General features: G+C 52.8%; 1 protein-coding gene across 2 annotated transcripts in view; it reads right to left on the minus strand.

Annotated features, from left to right (window-relative positions):
- BCORL1 (BCL6 corepressor like 1) overlaps positions 1–7,439 on the minus strand; it is a 118,005-nt gene extending 110,566 nt beyond the window's left edge. Inside the window, exon 1 of one of the 2 annotated variants that reach the window (XM_077286529.1) lies at positions 7,311–7,439. The gene's annotated coding sequence lies outside the window, so the exon portion shown is untranslated. Of the gene's footprint in view, positions 1–6,849; positions 7,067–7,310 lie in introns of those variants that run through there. The other variant, XM_077286531.1, reaches the window with a different exon arrangement.
- Positions 7,440–19,419: the final 11,980 nt, after the last annotated feature.

Below are 19,419 nucleotides of genomic sequence, written 5' to 3' on the forward strand. Positions count from 1 at the left end.
TATTATACCCCAGTGAGCCCTATTACAGGACCGCGCTGGTATCAGGAGCTCCGCACCCCCGGCCGCTCTGTCACATGGCAGTAATGGCAGACGGACATTGCGGGGGCAGATATTATACCCCGGTGACTCCTATTACAGGACCGCGCCGGTATCAGGAGCTTTCCACCCCCCCCCCCCCCGCCGCCGCTCTGTCACATGATAGTAATGGCAGACGGACATGGCAGGGGCAGATATTATACCCCGGTGACCCCTATTACAGGACAGTGCTGGTATCAGGAGCTCAGCACCACCGGCCGCTGTCACATGGTAGTAATGGCAGACGGACATGGCGGGGGCAGATATTATACCCCGGTGACCCCTATTACAGGATAGTGCTGGTATCAGGAGCTCCGCACCCCCCCAGCCGCTCTGTCACATGGCAGTAATGGCAGACAAACATTGCGGGGGCAGATATTATACCCCAGTGACTCCTATTACAGGACCGCGCCGGTATCAGGAGCTTTCCCCCCCCCCCCCGCCGCTCTGTCACATAGCTGTAATGGCAGAAAAACATGGCGGGGGCAGATATTAAACCCCGGTGACTCCTATCACAGGACCGAGCTGGTATCAGGGGGCCGAGGTTACACTGAAGCATTTCAGGAGTGTCCTGATACAATGGCCGCCTCACACAAGGGGTGACTGGATGTGGCTCAGGGTTATTCCAGCGGTTTCTCGGCGGTTCGGACCAAGACTCCGCCGGTGTCAGCAGGATGAGCCGCTGCCGTCTCTGGTGAGGGGGTGACACCGCTGGCAGTGACCGGAGGCCTCCTGGTGAAGGCCTGCTCTGTGCCCCCATCTTCCTTTCTTCACACAGAGGAGGAGGAGGGGACGGCGCCTCCAGTTTTATGTCCAGAGGTCGCGAGGTCGCAGTGATTAGCAGAAGCTGCTGCTTTTCCTGAACCCAGGGCCCTGAATGGCTGCTGCGCTAAGCTGCGATTACACCGCGGTTACTGCAGGTCCCAATAACTGCACCAAGGCGAGGACCCCCCGATAGAGGTGAAGACCCCCTGCGCGACAGCCAACATCAGGAGAATTGCTGCGGCAGACACTACACGCTGTGACTGGCAGGGAATATCTAAAGCTGCATGTCGCATGCTCTGCACACACCGAGAGCTGCATCCTGGAGTCACCACATAAGGCTGCATACGTCTCACCCAGGACATCTGTCGTCAAAGCGCCGCACCAAGACACATTACCTGCTCGGACATCGACTGACACCAATCTGATGCTCAAGTTCACACTCAAGTATGGAAACGGTCTCCAGTCACAGATGTCAGACTTCTGTCTCACCGGACACAATTTATTCCCCTCATCCACTCCCCATACGGGGCGACCCAGAGACAGCGGCAGAGAGGAGCGGATAACGGGGCAGAGAGGAGCGGATAACGGGGCAGAGAGGAGCGGATAACGGGGCAGAGAGGAGCGGATAACGGGGCAGAGACCAGCGGATAACGGGGCAGAGAGGAGCGGATAACGGGGCAGAGAGGAGCGGATAACGGGGCAGAGAGGAGCGGATAACGGGGCAGAGACCAGCGGATAACGGGGCAGAGACCAGCGGATAACGGGGCAGAGAGGAGCGGATAACGGGGCAGAGAGGAGCGGATAACGGGGCAGAGAGGAGCGGATAACGGGGCAGAGAGGAGACAGAGAGGAGCGGATAACGGGGCAGAGAGGAGCGGATAACGGGGCAGAGAGGAGCGGATAACGGGGCAGAGAGGAGCGGATAACGGGGCAGAGAGGAGCGGATAACGGGGCAGAGAGGAGACAGAGAGGAGCGGATAACGGGGCAGAGAGGAGCGGATAACGGGGCAGAGAGGAGCGGATAACGGGGCAGAGAGGAGCGGATAACGGGGCAGAGAGGAGCGGATAACGGGGCAGAGAGGAGCGGATAACGGGGCAGAGAGGAGCGGATAACGGGGCAGAGAGGAGGCAGAGAGGAGCGGATAACGGGGCAGAGACCAGCGGATAACGGGGCAGAGACCAGCGGATAACGGGGCAGAGACCAGTGGATAACGGGGCAGAGACCAGCGGATAACGGGGCAGAGACCAGCGGATAACGGGGCAGAGAGGAGCGGATAACGGGGCAGAGAGGAGCGGATAACGGGGCAGAAAGGAGGCAGAGAGGAGCAGATAACGGGGCAGAGACCAGCGGATAACGGGGCAAAGAGGAGCGGATAACGGGGCAGAGAGGAGGCAGAGAGGAGCAGATAACGGGGCAGAGAGGAGCGGATAACGGGGCAGAGAGGAGCGGATAACGGGGCAGAGAGGAGCGGATAACGGGGCAGCACAGCAGAGAGGAGCGGATAACGGGGCAGCACAGCAGAGAGGAGCGGATAATCTGGACAATTGCCCATGTGAAAACAGCCTGACCAGTAACGGGCACAAACACTGGAACAGATGGGCCCAACCTGAAATTCTGTGGCTATGAAGCTGCTCATCATGGGGTGCGATGCTGAGAGTGACAATTACACAGATCTGCCCCCACAATCCTTGTATCTACAGGACAAACACCAGTGGGCAGTCATCTCTCCAGATACCGTCAGTGCTACAATCAGCCTCTGCCGGGGACGTGTGGGCCGCTGCACACACATGGGCGGGATCAGCGCTGAGAATCCCCCTCTACACGGGGCTCCGATATCTGCGCTGCTGCCTGCTGGACCCATCACGTTCCCCCCACTGCACCGTAAAGGATTCCCCTGTAAGGCTCTGTGCACACGCTGCATTTGTTGCGTTTTTTCTGCACACGTCACAAAACCTAAAGGTTTTCCCAGTACCAGTGCAGTGAGTGAGATGCCTGAAGTCTCGTTCACACGCTGCTTATTTTTCTTGCAGATTTGTGGCAGGTTTCAATCTACATTGTGTCAATTCTTGCAGCGTTTTTTCTGCAGATTTCACAGTTGTGAGTGGAGAAAAATCTGCACCAAAACTGCATGAAAACCTGGAAAAAACGCAGCGAAACCTGCGGATTGTACACTGCGCTTCTCCTGCACTACATACTTACCGTGTGCACAGTCCCCAAGAACGAGCGAAGGAGCACCAGAGAAAGGCTCCGAGGTCTCCGGGCATCGGCCCCAGGACCGGCAGAGCCGCCGGCACATCCGAATCCCCGGCACGGACCGCACAGGACACGGGCCGCGCAAGACACGGGCCGCGCAAGACACGGGCCGCACAAGACACGGACCGCCCAGGACGCGGGCCGCACAGGACACGGGCCGCACAAGACACGGGCCGCACAGGACACGGGCCGCGCAAGACACGGGCCGCGCAAGACACGGGCCGCGCAAGACACGGGCAGCGCAAGACACGGGCAGCGCAAGACACGGGCAGCGCAAGACACGGGCAGCGCAAGACACGGGCAGCGCAAGACACGGGCCGCGCAAGACACGGGCCGCACAAGACACGGGCCGCACAAGACACGGGCCGCACAAGACACGGGCCGCACAAGACACGGGCAGCGCAGGACGCGGGCAGCGCAAGACACGGGCAGCGCAAGACGCGGGCAGCGCAAGACGCACGTGGGCAGTGCAAGACGCACACGGGCCGCGCAAGACACGGGCCGCGCAAGACACGGGCCGCGCAAGACACGGGCCGCACAGAAGGTATGCAGCCGTGTGATCAACGGGGGAGACGCTCCGTACAGGAGCCCACAATAAACGAGACGTTCTCAGCTGCTCAAAAGGGACGGCTGCGGTCATGGGCTGTCACCATGTGAGTGAGGGCAATGCAGAGGGGCGACAGAGGGCAACACAGAGGGGCAACGTATGACGCAGAGGGCTCCACAGAGGGGCGACGTACAATGCACAGGGCTCCGCAGCTGGGTGACATACGATGCTAAGGGGCAAAGTACGACAGAGGGCTCCGCACAGGGGAGATGAACGCTGCACAGGGCTCCGCAGCTGGGTGACAGAGGGCTCCGCAGAGGATTGGATATGAAGAGACGCAATCGGATGCGTTGACATAAAGCCCGATGGTTGGACACAGAGATACGGATCGGATACGCTGAGATACGGCCCGATGGTCGGACACAGGTACGGGTCGGATACACTGAGATACGGGTCGGATATACGGAGACACGGCCCGATGGTCGGATACACTGAGATATGGGTCGGACACGCTGAGATACGGGTCAGATATGCTGAGACACGCTGAGATATGGGTCGGATTCGCTGAAATACAAGTCAGAGAAACTAAGATACGGGTCGGACATGCTGAGATACGGGTCGGATACGCTAAGACACGGGTCGGAGAAACTAAGATACGGGTCGGATACGCTGAGATACGGGTCGGATACGCTGAGACACGGGTCAGATACGCTGAGACACGGGTCAAATATTTGAGATATGGGTCGGACACGCTGAGGTACAGGTCAGAAACGCTGAGATACGGGTCGGATACGCTGAGATATGGGTCAAACATGCCGAGATACGGGTCAGATATGCTGAGACACGCTGAGATATGGGTCGGATTCGCTGAGATACAAAGTCAGAGAAACTAAGATATGGGTCGGACATGCTGAGATACGGGTCAGATACGCTGAGACACGGGTCGGAGAAACTAAGATACGGGTCGGATACGCTGAGACACGCGTCAAATATGCTGAGATACGGGTCGGACACACTGAGATACGGGTTGGATACGCTGAGACAAGCTGAGGTACGGGTCAGATATGCTGAGATACGGGTCGGAGAAACTAAGATACGGGTCGGACACACTGAGATACGGGTTGGATACGCTGAGACACGCCGAGATACGGGTCAGATATGCTGAGATACGGGTCTGACACGCTGAGATACAGGTCGGATACGCTGAGATACGTTGAGATATGGTGAGATACAGGTCGGATACGCTGAGATACAGGTCGGATACACTGAGATATGCAGAGATACGGGTCGGATACGCTGAGATACGGCCTGATGGTTGGACACGGAGATACGGGTCGGATACACTGAGACATGCTGAGATACGGGTCGGATACACTGAGATACGGCCTGATGGTTGGACACAGAGATACGGGTCGGATACGCTGAGATACGGCCCGATGGTTGGACACGGAGATTCGGGTCGGATACGCTGAGATACGAGTTGGATATGCTGAGATACGGCCCGATGGTCGGACACAGATACGGGTCGGATACACTGAGATACGGCCCGATGGTCGGATACACTGAGATATGGGTCGAACATGCCGAGATACGGGTCAGATACGCTGAGATACGGGTCACACACGCTGAGATACGGGTCGGATATGCTGAGATACGGGTCGGATACGCTGAGATACGGGTCGGATACGCTGAGATACGGGTCGGATATGCTGAGATATGCTGAGATACGGGTCAGATACGCTGAGATACGGGTCGGATATGCTGAGATACGGGTCGGATATGCTGAGATATGCTGAGATACGGGTCGGATACGCTGAGATACGGGTCAGATATGCTGAGATACGGGTCGGATACGCTGAGATATGCTGAGATACGGGTCGGATACGCTGAGATACAGGTCGGAGACGCTGAGATACGCTGATACGGGTCAGATACGCTGAGATACTAGTCGGAGATGCTGAGATACGCTGATACGGGTCGGATATGCTGAGATACGGGTCTTATACGCTGAGATAAGCTGAGATATGGGTCGGATAAGCAGAGATATGGGTCGGATACGCTTGGATACGCTGAGATACGGGTCGGATACGCTGAGATACGAGTCGGAGATGCGGAGATACGCTGATACGGGTCGGATATGCTGAGATACGGGTCGGATACGCTTGGATACGGGTCGGACATGCTGAGATAACGGGTCGGACATGCTGATACGAGTCGGATATGATGAGATACGCTTGGATACGGGTCGGATACGCTGAGATACGAGTCAGATACGCGTCAGATACGCTGAGATACGAGTCAGATACGGATCGGATATGCTGAGATACGAGTCAGATACGCTGAGATACGAGTCAGATACGCTGAGATACGAGTCAGGTACGCTGAGATACGAGTCAGGTACGCTGAGATACGAGTCAGATACGCTGAGATACGCTTGGATACGGGACGGATATGCTGAGATATGGGTCGGATACGCTGAGATACGGGTCAGATACGCTGAGATACGAGTCGGAGATGCTGAGATACGCTGAGATACGGGTCGGATATGCTGAGATACGGGTCGGATACGCTGAGATACGAGTTGGATACAGGTTGGATACGCTGAGATATGGGTCGGATACGCTTGGATACGCTGAGATACGGGTCGAATATGCTGATATACGCTGAGATACACGGATACGGGTCGGATACGCAGAGATACGGGTCGGATACGCTGAGATACGGGTCGGATACGCTGAGATACGGGTCGGATACGCTGAGATACGGGTCGGATATGCTGATATACGCTGAGATACGGGTCGGATACGCTGAGATACGGGTCGGATACGCTGAGATACGGGTCGGATATGCTGATATACGCTGAGATACGGGTCAGATACGCTGAGATACGGGTCGGATACGCTGAGATACGGGTCGGATACGCTGAGATACGGGTCGGATACGCTGAGATACGGGTCGGATATGCTGAGATACGCTGAGATACGGGTCGGGTACGCTGAGATACGGGTCGGATATGCTGAGATACGGGTCGGATACGCTGAGATACGGGTCGGATACGCTGAGATACGGGTCGGATATGCTGAGATATGAGTCGGATATGCTGAGATACGCTTGGATACGGCCCGCACACCAGCTGCCCCACATTTCCTCTGACTATCGGAGACAGTGCCGGGATAGTGCCGCCTATCGCGACAGCAGTCGGTCCCACCTGGACGGTTTCCGATGACGCGAGAGTGACACCAACTCCTGCCAAGTGCCGGCAACACTGAGGTGACCCGCGACCCCCGCTGCGGCTCCGCGCAGGTAAACACGGAGTTGCGGCGGATGCGCTGCCGGGACCCTCCGCTCCGGGACCCTCCGCTCCGGGACCCTCCGCTCCGGGACCCTCCGCTCCGGGACCCTCCGCTCCGGGACCCTCCGCTCCGGGACCCTCCGCCGCACGCCCGCCTGTTACCATAGAGACCCATCACCGAGCGCACGGACATCGCTACACCCGAGGGCGAGGTGTTGTGGGCGCGGAGCGGCGGCTGGAGCAGCCCCCGGGAGTTCCGGTGCAGCCTGTGCCTGAGCGGGGCCGAGCTGCAGCTCAGTGGGGGGTTTAAATGTCCGGAGCGTCGGGGACACCCGGGAGGAGGAGGAGGAGAGGGGAGAGGTCGCTGCTGGACGCACCTGTTCCGTGACTCCGCGATCCAGGCCCCGGGGGGCGGCGGAGGCGGCTGAGCCGGGGGTCCGCGGCGGCTTCTGCTCCCGGACGAAAACAAGAAGAAGAAGAAGGTTTCGGCGGAGACACTGGCAGCAGCGAGCGAAAGCACAGAGCCAGGCCGCGCAGGGCGTGACGGGAAGTGTAGTCCGGACACCGCGCCGCCCACCACTGCCGCCAATGGGGGCCAGACTGCACGAGAACTACCAGTCCCAGCATGCACGGCGGGCGGCCGGGGCGGTGGGGGGGACGGAGGAGAGGAAAAAAACGAGCGCAGCGCATACATCCATCCCGGAGACACAGAGAGGAGGACAGTGGTGTACACAGCGCTGTACACGGGAGGACGGAGTGTGACACAGCGCTGTACACGGGAGGACGGTGTGTGACACAGCGCTGTACAGGGGAGGACGGTGTGTGACACAGCGCTGTACAGGGGAGGACGGAGTGTGACACAGCGCTGTACACGGGAGGACGGTGTGTGACCCAGGAGGACGGTGTGTGACACAGTGCTGTACACAGGAGGACGGTGTGTGACACAGCGCTGTACACAGGAGGACGGTGTGTGACACAGCGCTGTACACAGGAGGACGGTGTGTGACACAGCGCTGTACACAGGAGGACGGTGTGTGACCCAGGAGGACAGTGTGTGACACAGCGCTGTACACAGGAGGACGGTGTGTGACCCAGGAGGACAGTGTGTGACACAGCGCTGTACACAGGAGGACGGTGTGTGACCCAGGAGGACGGTGTGTGACACAGCGCTGTACACGGGAGGACGGTGTGTGACCCAGGAGGACAGTGTGTGACACAGCGCTGTACACAGGAGGACGGTGTGTGACACAGCGCTGTACACAGGAGGACGGTGTGTGACACAGCGCTGTACACAGGAGGACGGTGTGTGACCCAGGAGGACAGTGTGTGACACAGCGCTGTACACAGGAGGACAGTGTGTGACACAGCGCTGTACACGGGAGGACGGTGTGTGACCCAGGAGGACGGTGTGTGACACAGTGCTGTACACGGGAGGACGGTGTGTGACACAGTGCTTTACACATGAGGACAGTGTGTGACACAGCGCTGTACACGGGAGGACGGAGTGTGACACAGCGATGTACACGGGAGGACGGAGTGTGACACAGCGCTGTACACAGGAGGACCGTGTGTGACACAGCGCTGTACACGGGAGGACAGTGTGTGACACAGCGCTGTACACGGGAGGACGGAGTGTGACACAGCGCTGTACACAGGAGGACAGTGTGTGACACAGCGCTGTACACGGGAGGACGGTGTGTGACACAGCGCTGTACACGGGAGGACGGTGTGTGACACAGCGCTGTACACGGGAGGACGGTGTGTGACACAGCGCTGTACACGGGAGGACGGTGTGTGACACAGCGCTGTACACGGGAGGACGGTGTGTGACACAGCGCTGTACACAGGAGGACAGTGTGTGACACAGCGCTGTACACGGGAGGACGGAGTGTGACACAGTTCTGTACACGGGAGGATGGTGTGTGACACAGCGCTGTACAGGGGAGGACAGTGTGTGACACAGTGCTGTACACAGGAGGACGGAGTGTGACACAGTGCTGTACACAGGAGGACGGTGTGTGACCCAGGAGGACGGTGTGTGACACAGTGCTGTACACAGGAGGACAGTGTGTGACACAGCGCTGTACACAGGAGGACAGTGTGTGACACAACTATACACAGGAGGACGGTGTGTGACACAGTGCTGTACACAGGAGGACAGTGTGTGACACAGCGCTGTACACGGGAGGACAGTGTGTGACACAGCGCTGTACACAGGAGGACAGTGTGTGACACAGCGCTGTACAGGGGAGGACGGTGTGTGACACAGTGCTGTACACGGGAGGACGGAGTGTGACCCAGGAGGACAGTGTGTGACACAGTGCTGTACACGGGAGGACGGTGTGTGACACAGCGCTGTACACGGGAGGACAGTGTGTGACATAGCGCTGTACACGGGAGGACAGTGTGTGACACAGCGCTGTACACAGGAGGACAGTGTGTGACACAGCGCTGTACACGGGAGGACAGTGTGTGACAGCGCTGTACACGGGAGGACAGTGTGTGACACAACTATACATAGGACACATGAGGACAGTGTGTGACAGTGCTGTACACAGGAGGACAGTGTGTGACAGTGCTGTACACAGGAGGACGGTGTGTGACACAGCGCTGTACACAGGAGGACAGTGTGTGACACAGTGCTTTACACATGAGGACAGTGTGTGACACAACTATACATAGGACACATGAGGACAGTGTGTGACAGTGCTGTACACAGGAGGACGGTGTGTGACCCAGGAGGACGGTGTGTGACACAGTGCTGTACACGGGAGGACGGTGTGTGACACAGCGCTGTACACAGGAGGACAGTGTGTGACACAGCGCTGTACACAGGGGGACAGTGTGTGACACAGCGCTGTACAGGGGAGGGCGGTGTGTGACACAGTGCTGTACACAGGAGGACAGTGTGTGACACAGCGCTGTACAGGGGAGGACGGTGTGTGACACAGTGCTGTACACGGGAGGACGGAGTGTGACCCAGGAGGACAGTGTGTGACACAGTGCTGTACACGGGAGGACGGTGTGTGACACAGCGCTGTACACAGGAGGACAGTGTGTGACACAGCGCTGTACACAGGAGGACCGTGTGTGACACAGCGCTGTACACGGGAGGACAGTGTGACACAGCGCTGTACACGGGAGGACAGTGTGTGACACAGCGCTGTACACAGGAGGACAGTGTGTGACACAGCGCTGTACACGGGAGGACAGTGTGTGACACAGTGCTTTACACAGGAGGACAGTGTGTGACACAACTATACATAGGACACATGAGGACAGTGTGTGACAGTGCTGTACACAGGAGGACAGTGTGTGACACAGTGCTGTACACAGGAGAACGGTGTGTGACACAGCGCTGTACACAGGAGGACAGTGTGTGACACAGTGCTTTACACATGAGGATAGTGTGTGACACAGTGCTGTACACAGGAGGACAGTGTGTGACACAGTGCTTTACACATGAGGACAGTGTGTGACACAACTATACATAGGACACATGAGGACAGTGTGTGACAGTGCTGTACACAGGAGGACAGTGTGTGACAGTGCTGTACACAGGAGGACAGTGTGTGACAGCGCTGTACACAGGAGGACAGTGTGTGACAGTGCTTTACACAGGAGGACGGTGTGTGACACAGCGCTGTGCACAGGAGGACAGTGTGTGACAGCGCTGTACACAGGAGGACAGTGTGTGACACAGCGCTGTACACGGGAGGACGGTGTGTGACACAGTGCTTTACACAGGAGGACAGTGTGTGACACAGTGCTGTACACAGGAGGACGGTGTGTGACACAGCACTGTACACAGGAGGACGGTGTGTGACCCAGGAGGACAGTGTGTGACACAGTGCTTTACACATGAGGACAGTGTGTGACACAACTATACACAGGAGGACGGTGTGTGACACAGTGCTGTACACAGGAGGACAGTGTGTGACACAGTGACATACACAGGAGGACAGTGTGTGACACAGTGCTGTACACAGGAGGACAGTGTGCGACACGGGGACAGTGTGTGACACAACTATACACAGGAGGACAGTGTGTAACTGCTGTACACAAGAGGACAGTGTGTGACACAGTGACGTACACAGGAGGATAGTGTGTGACACAGTGCTGTACACAGGAGGACAGTGTGTGACACAACTTTGCACAGGAGGAGAGTGTGTGACACAACTATACACAGGAGGACAGTGTGTGACACAACTATACACAGGAGGACAATGTATGATCAACCATACACAGGAAGTCAGTGTGTGTGAAACAACTATACACAGGAGGACAGTGTGTGACACAGTGCTGTACACAGGAGGACAATGTGTGACACAACTATACACAGGAGGACAGTGTGTGACAACTATACACAGGAGGACAATATGTGAGAACTATACACAGGAGGACAGTGTGTGACATAACTATACACAGGAGGACAGTGTGTGACAGCTATACACAGGAGGACAATATGTGAGAACTATACACAGGAGGACAGTGTGTGACATAACTATACACAGGAGGACAGTGTGTGACAGCTATACACAGGAGGACAATATGTGACAGCTATACACAGGAGGACAATATGTGACAACTATACACAGGAGGACAGTGTGACATAACTATACACAGGAGGACAATGTGTGACAGAACTATACACAGGAGGACAATATGTGACAACTATACACAGGAGGACAGTGTGTGACACAACTATACACAGGAGGACAGTGTGTGACACAACTATAGACAGGAGGACAATATGTGACAACTATACACAGGAGGACAATATGTGACAACTATACACAGGAGGACAGTGTGACATAACTATACACAGGAGGACAATGTGTGACAACTATACACAGGAGGACAATATGTGAGAACTATATACAGGAGGACAGTGTGTGACATAACTACACAGGAGGACAGTGTGTGACAACTATACACAGGAGGACAGTGTGTGACAGCTATACACAGGAGGACTGTGACATAACTACACAGGAGGACAATGTGTGACAGAACTATACACAGGAGGACAATATGTGACAACTATACACAGGAGGACAGTGTGTGACACAACTATACACAGGAGGACAGTGTGTGACACAACTATACACAGGAGGACAGTGTGTGACACAACTATAGACAGGAGGACAATATGTGACAACTATACACAGGAGGACAATATGTGACAACTATACACAGGAGGACAGTGTGACATAACTATACACAGGAGGACAATGTGTGACAACTATACACAGGAGGACAATATGTGAGAACTATATACAGGAGGACAGTGTGTGACATAACTATACACAGGAGGACAGTGTGTGACAACTATACACAGGAGGACAGTGTGTGACAGCTATACACAGGAGGACTGTGACATAACTACACAGGAGGACAATGTGTGACAGAACTATACACAGGAGGACAATATGTGACAACTATACACAGGAGGACAGTGTGTGACACAACTATACACAGGAGGACAGTGTGTGACACAACTATACACAGGAGGACAGTGTGTGACAACTATACACAGGAGGACAATATGTGAGAACTATACACAGGAGGACAGTGTGTGACATAACTATACACAGGAGGACAGTGTGTGACAGCTATACACAGGAGGACAATATGTGACAGCTATACACAGGAGGACAATATGTGACAACTATACACAGGAGGACAGTGTGACATAACTATACACAGGAGGACAATGTGTGACAGAACTATACACAGGAGGACAATATGTGACAACTATACACAGGAGGACAGTGTGTGACACAACTATACACAGGAGGACAGTGTGTGACACAACAATACACAGGAGGACAGTGTGTGACACAACTATACACAGGAGGAAAATATGTGACAACTATACACAGGAGGACAATATGTGACAACTATACACAGGAGGACAGTGTGACATAACTATACACAGGAGGACAATGTGTGACAACTATACACAGGAGGACAATATGTGAGAACTATATACAGGAGGACAGTGTGTGACATAACTATACACAGGAGGACAGTGTGTGACAACTATACACAGGAGGACAGTGTGTGACAGCTATACACAGGAGGACTGTGTGACATAACTACACAGGAGGACAATGTGTGACAGAACTATACACAGGAGGACAATATGTGACAACTATACACAGGACGACAGTGTGTGACACAACTATACACAGGAGGACAGTGTGTGACACAACTATACACAGGAGGACAGTGTGTGACACAACTATACACAGGAGGACAATATGTGACAACTATACACAGGAGGACAGTGTGTGACACAACTATACACAGGAGGACAGTGTGACACAACTATACACAGAAGCACAATATGTGACAACTATACACAGGAGGACAATATGTGACAACTATACACAGGAGGACAGTGTGTGACACAGTGCTGTACACGGTAGGACGGTGTGTGACAGTGCTTTACACATGAGGACAGTGTGTGACACAACTATACACAGGAGGACGGTGTGTGACACAGTGCTTTACACATGAGGACAGTGTGTGACAGTGCTGTACACAGGAGGACGGTGTGTGACACAACTATACACAGGAGGACAGTGTGTAACACAGTGCTGTACACAAGAGGACAGTGTGTGACACAGTGACGTACACAGGAGGACAGTGTGTGACACAGTGCTGTACACAGGAGGACAGTGTGTGACACAGTGGTATACATATGAGGACAGTGTGTGACACAGTGACGTACACAGGAGGACAGTGTGCGACACAGTGCTGTACACAGGAGGACAGTGTGTGACACAACTTTGCACAGGAGGATAGTGTGTGACACAACTATACACAGGAGGACAGTGTGTGACACAACTATACACAGGAGGACAGTGTGTGACAACTATACACAGGAGGACAATATGTGAGAACTATACACAGGAGAACAGTGTGTGACATAACTATACACAGGAGAACAGTGTGTGACATAACTATACACAGGAGGACAGTGTGTGACAACTATACACAGGAGGACAGTGTGTGACAGCTATACACAGGAGGACTGTGTGACATAACTATACACAGGAGGATAATGTGTGACAGAACTATACACAGGAGGACAATATATGACAACTATACATAGGAGGACAGTGAGTGACACAACTATACACAGGAGGACAGTGTGTGACACAACTATACACAGGAGGACAGTGTGTGACAACTATACACAGGAGGACAGTGTTTGACACAGTGCTGTACACGGTAGGACGGTGTGTGACACAGTGCTTTACACATGAGGACAGTGTGTGACACAACTATACACAGGACGGTGTGTGACAGTGCTTTACACATGAGGACAGTGTGTGATAGTGCTGTACACAGGAGGACGGTGTGTGACACAACTATACACAGGAGGACAGTGTGTAACACAGTGCTGTACACAAGAGGACAGTGTGTGACAGTGCTGTACACAGGAGGACGGTGTGTGACACAGTGCTGTACACAGGAGGACAGTGTGTGACACAGTGCTGTACACAGGAGGACAGTGTGTGACACAGTGGTGTACATATGGGGACAGTGTGACACAGTGACGTACACAGGAGGACAGTGTGCAACACAGTTCTGTACATAGGACGACAGTGTGTGACACAACTATACAAAGGAGGACAGTGTAACACAGTGCTGTACACAAGAGGACAGTGTGTGACACAGTGACGTACACAGGAGGATAGTGTGTGACACAGTGCTGTACACAGGAGGACAGTTTGTGACACAACTTTGCACAGGAGGAGAGTGTGACACAACTATACACAGGAGGACAGTGTGTGACACAACTATACACAGGAGGACAATGTGTGATCAACCATACACAGGAAGTCAGTGCGTGTGAAACAACTATACACAGGAGGACAGTGTGTGACACAACTATACACAGGAGGACAGTGTGTGACAACTATGCACAGGAGGACAATATGTGAGAACTTTATACAGGAGGACAGTGCGTGACATAACTATACACAAGAGGACAGTGTGTGACAACTATACACAGGAGGACTGTGTGTGACAGCTATACACAGGAGGACAGTGTGTGACATAACTATAGACAGGAGGACAATGTGTGACACAACTATACACAGGAGGACAATATGTGACAACTATACACAGGAGGACAGTGTGTGACACAACTATACACAGGAGGACAGTGTGACACAACTATACACAGGAGGACAGTGTGACACAACTATACACAGGAGGACAGTGTGACAACTATACACAGGAGGACAATATGTGACACAACTATACACAGGAGGACAGTGTGTGACACAAGTATACACAGGAGGACAATATGTGACAACTATACACAGGAGGACAGTGTGTGACACAACTATACGCAGGAGGACAGTGTGACACAACTATACACAGGAGGACAGTGTGTGACACAACTATACACAGGAGGACAATATGTGACAACTATACACAGGAGGACAATATGTGACAACTATACACAGGAGGACAGTGTGTGACACAGTGCTGTACACGGTAGGACGGTGTGTAACAGTGCTTTACACATGAGGACAGTGTGTGACAGTGCTGTACACAGGAGGACGGTGTGTGACACAACTATACACAGGAGGACAGTGTAACACAGTGCTGTACACAAGAGGACAGTGTGTGACAGTGCTGTACACAGGAGGACAGTGTATGACACAGTGGTATACATATGAGGACAGTGTGTGACACAGTGACGTACACAGGAGGACAGTGTGCGACACAGTTCTGTACATAGGAGGACAGTGTGTGACACAACTATACACAGGAGGACAGTGTGTAACACAGTGCTGTACACAAGAGGACAGTGTGTGACACAGTGACGTACACAGGAGGATAGTGTGTGACAGTGCTGTACACAGGAGGACAGTTTGTGACAACTTTGCACAGGAGGAGAGTGTGTGACACAACTATACACAGGAGGACAGTGTGTGACACAACTATACACAGGAGGACAGTGTGACAACTATACACAGGAGGACAATATGTGAGAACTGTACACAGGAGGACAGTGTGTGACATAACTATACACAGGGGGACAGTGTGTGACAACTATACACAGGAGGACAGTGTGTGACAGCTATACACAGGAGGACAGTGTGTGACATAACTATACACAGGAGGACAATGTGACACAACTATACACAGGAGGACAATATGTGACAACTATACACAGGAGGACAGTGTGTGACAACTATACACAGGAGGACAATATGTGACAACTATACACAGGAGGACAGTGTGTGACACAGTGCTGTACACGGTAGGACGGTGTGTGACACAGTGCTTTACACATGAGGACAGTGTGTGACACACCTATACACAGGAGGACGGTGTGTGACACAGTGCTTTACACATGAGGACAATGTGTGACAGTGCTGTACACAGGAGGACGGTGTGTGACAACTATACACAGGAGGACAGTGTGTAACACAGTGCTGTACACAAGAGGACAGTGTGTGACAGTGACGTACACAGGAGGACAGTGTGTGACACAGTGCTGTACACAGGAGGACAGTGTGACACAGTGGTATACATATGAGGACAGCGTGTGACACAGTGACGTACACAGGAGGACAGTGTGCGACACATTGCTGTACACAGGAGGACAGTGTGTGACACAACTTTGCACAGGAGGAGAGTGTGTGACACAACTATACACAGGAGGACAGTGTGTGACACAACTATACACAGGAGGACAGTGTGTGACAACTATACACAGGAGGACAATGTGAGAACTATACACAGAAGGACAGTGTGTGACATAACTATACACAGGAGGACAGTGTGTGACAACTATACATAGGAGGACAGTGTGTGACAGCTATACACAGGAGGACTGTGTGACATAACTACACAGGAGGACAGTGTGTGACAGAACTGTACACAGGAGGACAATATGTGACAACTATACACAGGAGGACAGTGTGTGACACAACTATACGCAGGAGGACAGTGTGACACAACTATACACAGGAGGACAATATGTGACAACTATACACAGGAGGACAATATGTGACAACTATACACAGGAGGACAGGGTGTGACAACTATGCACAGGAGGACAATATGTGAGAACTATATACAGGAGGACAGTGCGTGACATAACTATACACAAGAGGACAGTGTGTGACACAACTTTGCACAGGAGGATAGTGTGTGACACAACTATACACAGGAGGACAGTGTGTGACACAACTATACACAGGAGGACAGTGTGTGACAACTATACACAGGAGGACAATATGTGAGAACTATACACAAGAGGACAGTGTGTGACAACTATACACAGGAGGACTGTGTGTGACAGCTATACACAGGAGGACAGTGTGTGACATAACTATAGACAGGAGGACAATGTGTGACACAACTATACACAGGAGGACAATATGTGACAACTATACACAGGAGGACAGTGTGTGACACAACTATACACAGGAGGACAGTGTGACACAACTATACACAGGAGGACAGTGTGACACAACTATACACAGGAGGACAGTGTGACAACTATACACAGGAGGACAATATGTGACACAAATATACACAGGAGGACAGTGTGTGACACAAGTATACACAGGAGGACAATATGTGACAACTATACACAGGAGGACAGTGTGTGACACAACTATACGCAGGAGGACAGTGTGACACAACTATACACAGGAGGACAGTGTGTGACACAACTATACACAGGAGGACAATATGTGACAACTATACACAGGAGGACAATATGTGACAACTATACACAGGAGGACAGTGTGTGACACAGTGCTGTACACGGTAGGACGGTGTGTAACAGTGCTTTACACATGAGGACAGTGTGTGACAGTGCTGTACACAGGAGGACGGTGTGTGACACAACTATACACAGGAGGACAGTGTAACACAGTGCTGTACACAAGAGGACAGTGTGTGACAGTGCTGTACACAGGAGGACAGTGTATGACACAGTGGTATACATATGAGGACAGTGTGTGACACAGTGACGTACACAGGAGGACAGTGTGCGACACAGTTCTGTACATAGGAGGACAGTGTGTGACACAACTATACACAGGAGGACAGTGTGTAACACAGTGCTGTACACAAGAGGACAGTGTGTGACACAGTGACGTACACAGGAGGATAGTGTGTGACAGTGCTGTACACAGGAGGACAGTTTGTGACAACTTTGCACAGGAGGAGAGTGTGTGACACAACTATACACAGGAGGACAGTGTGTGACACAACTATACACAGGAGGACAGTGTGACAACTATACACAGGAGGACAATATGTGAGAACTGTACACAGGAGGACAGTGTGTGACATAACTATACACAGGGGGACAGTGTGTGACAACTATACACAGGAGGACAGTGTGTGACAGCTATACACAGGAGGACAGTGTGTGACATAACTATACACAGGAGGACAATGTGACACAACTATACACAGGAGGACAATATGTGACAACTATACACAGGAGGACAGTGTGTGACAACTATACACAGGAGGACAATATGTGACAACTATACACAGGAGGACAGTGTGTGACAGTGCTGTACACGGTAGGACGGTGTGTGACACAGTGCTTTACACATGAGGACAGTGTGTGACACACCTATACACAGGAGGACGGTGTGTGACACAGTGCTTTACACATGAGGACAATGTGTGACAGTGCTGTACACAGGAGGACTGTGTGTGACAACTATACACAGGAGGACAGTGTGTAACACAGTGCTGTACACAAGAGGACAGTGTGTGACAGTGACGTACACAGGAGGACAGTGTGTGACACAGTGCTGTACACAGGAGGACAGTGTGACACAGTGGTATACATATGAGGACAGCGTGTGACACAGTGACGTACACAGGAGGACAGTGTGCGACACATTGCTGTACACAGGAGGACAGTGTGTGACACAACTTTGCACAGGAGGAGAGTGTGTGACACAACTATACACAGGAGGACAGTGTGTGACACAACTATACACAGGAGGACAGTGTGTGACAACTATACACAGGAGGACAATGTGAGAACTATACACAGAAGGACAGTGTGTGACATAACTATACACAGGAGGACAGTGTGTGACAACTATACATAGGAGGACAGTGTGTGACAGCTATACACAGGAGGACTGTGTGACATAACTACACAGGAGGACAGTGTGTGACAGAACTGTACACAGGAGGACAATATGTGACAACTATACACAGGAGGACAGTGTGTGACACAACTATACGCAGGAGGACAGTGTGACACAACTATACACAGGAGGACAATATGTGACAACTATACACAGGAGGACAATATGTGACAACTATACACAGGAGGACAGGGTGTGACACAGTGCTGTACACGGTAGGACGGTGTGTAACAGTGCTTTACACATGAGGACAGTGTGTGACAGTGCTGTACACAGGAGGACGGTGTGTGACACAACTATACACAGGAGGACAGTGTGTAAC

The sequence above is a fragment of the Ranitomeya variabilis genome, chromosome 2 (genome assembly GCF_051348905.1).
Source record: "Ranitomeya variabilis isolate aRanVar5 chromosome 2, aRanVar5.hap1, whole genome shotgun sequence".
Classification (NCBI taxonomy): Eukaryota; Metazoa; Chordata; class Amphibia; order Anura; family Dendrobatidae; genus Ranitomeya; species Ranitomeya variabilis.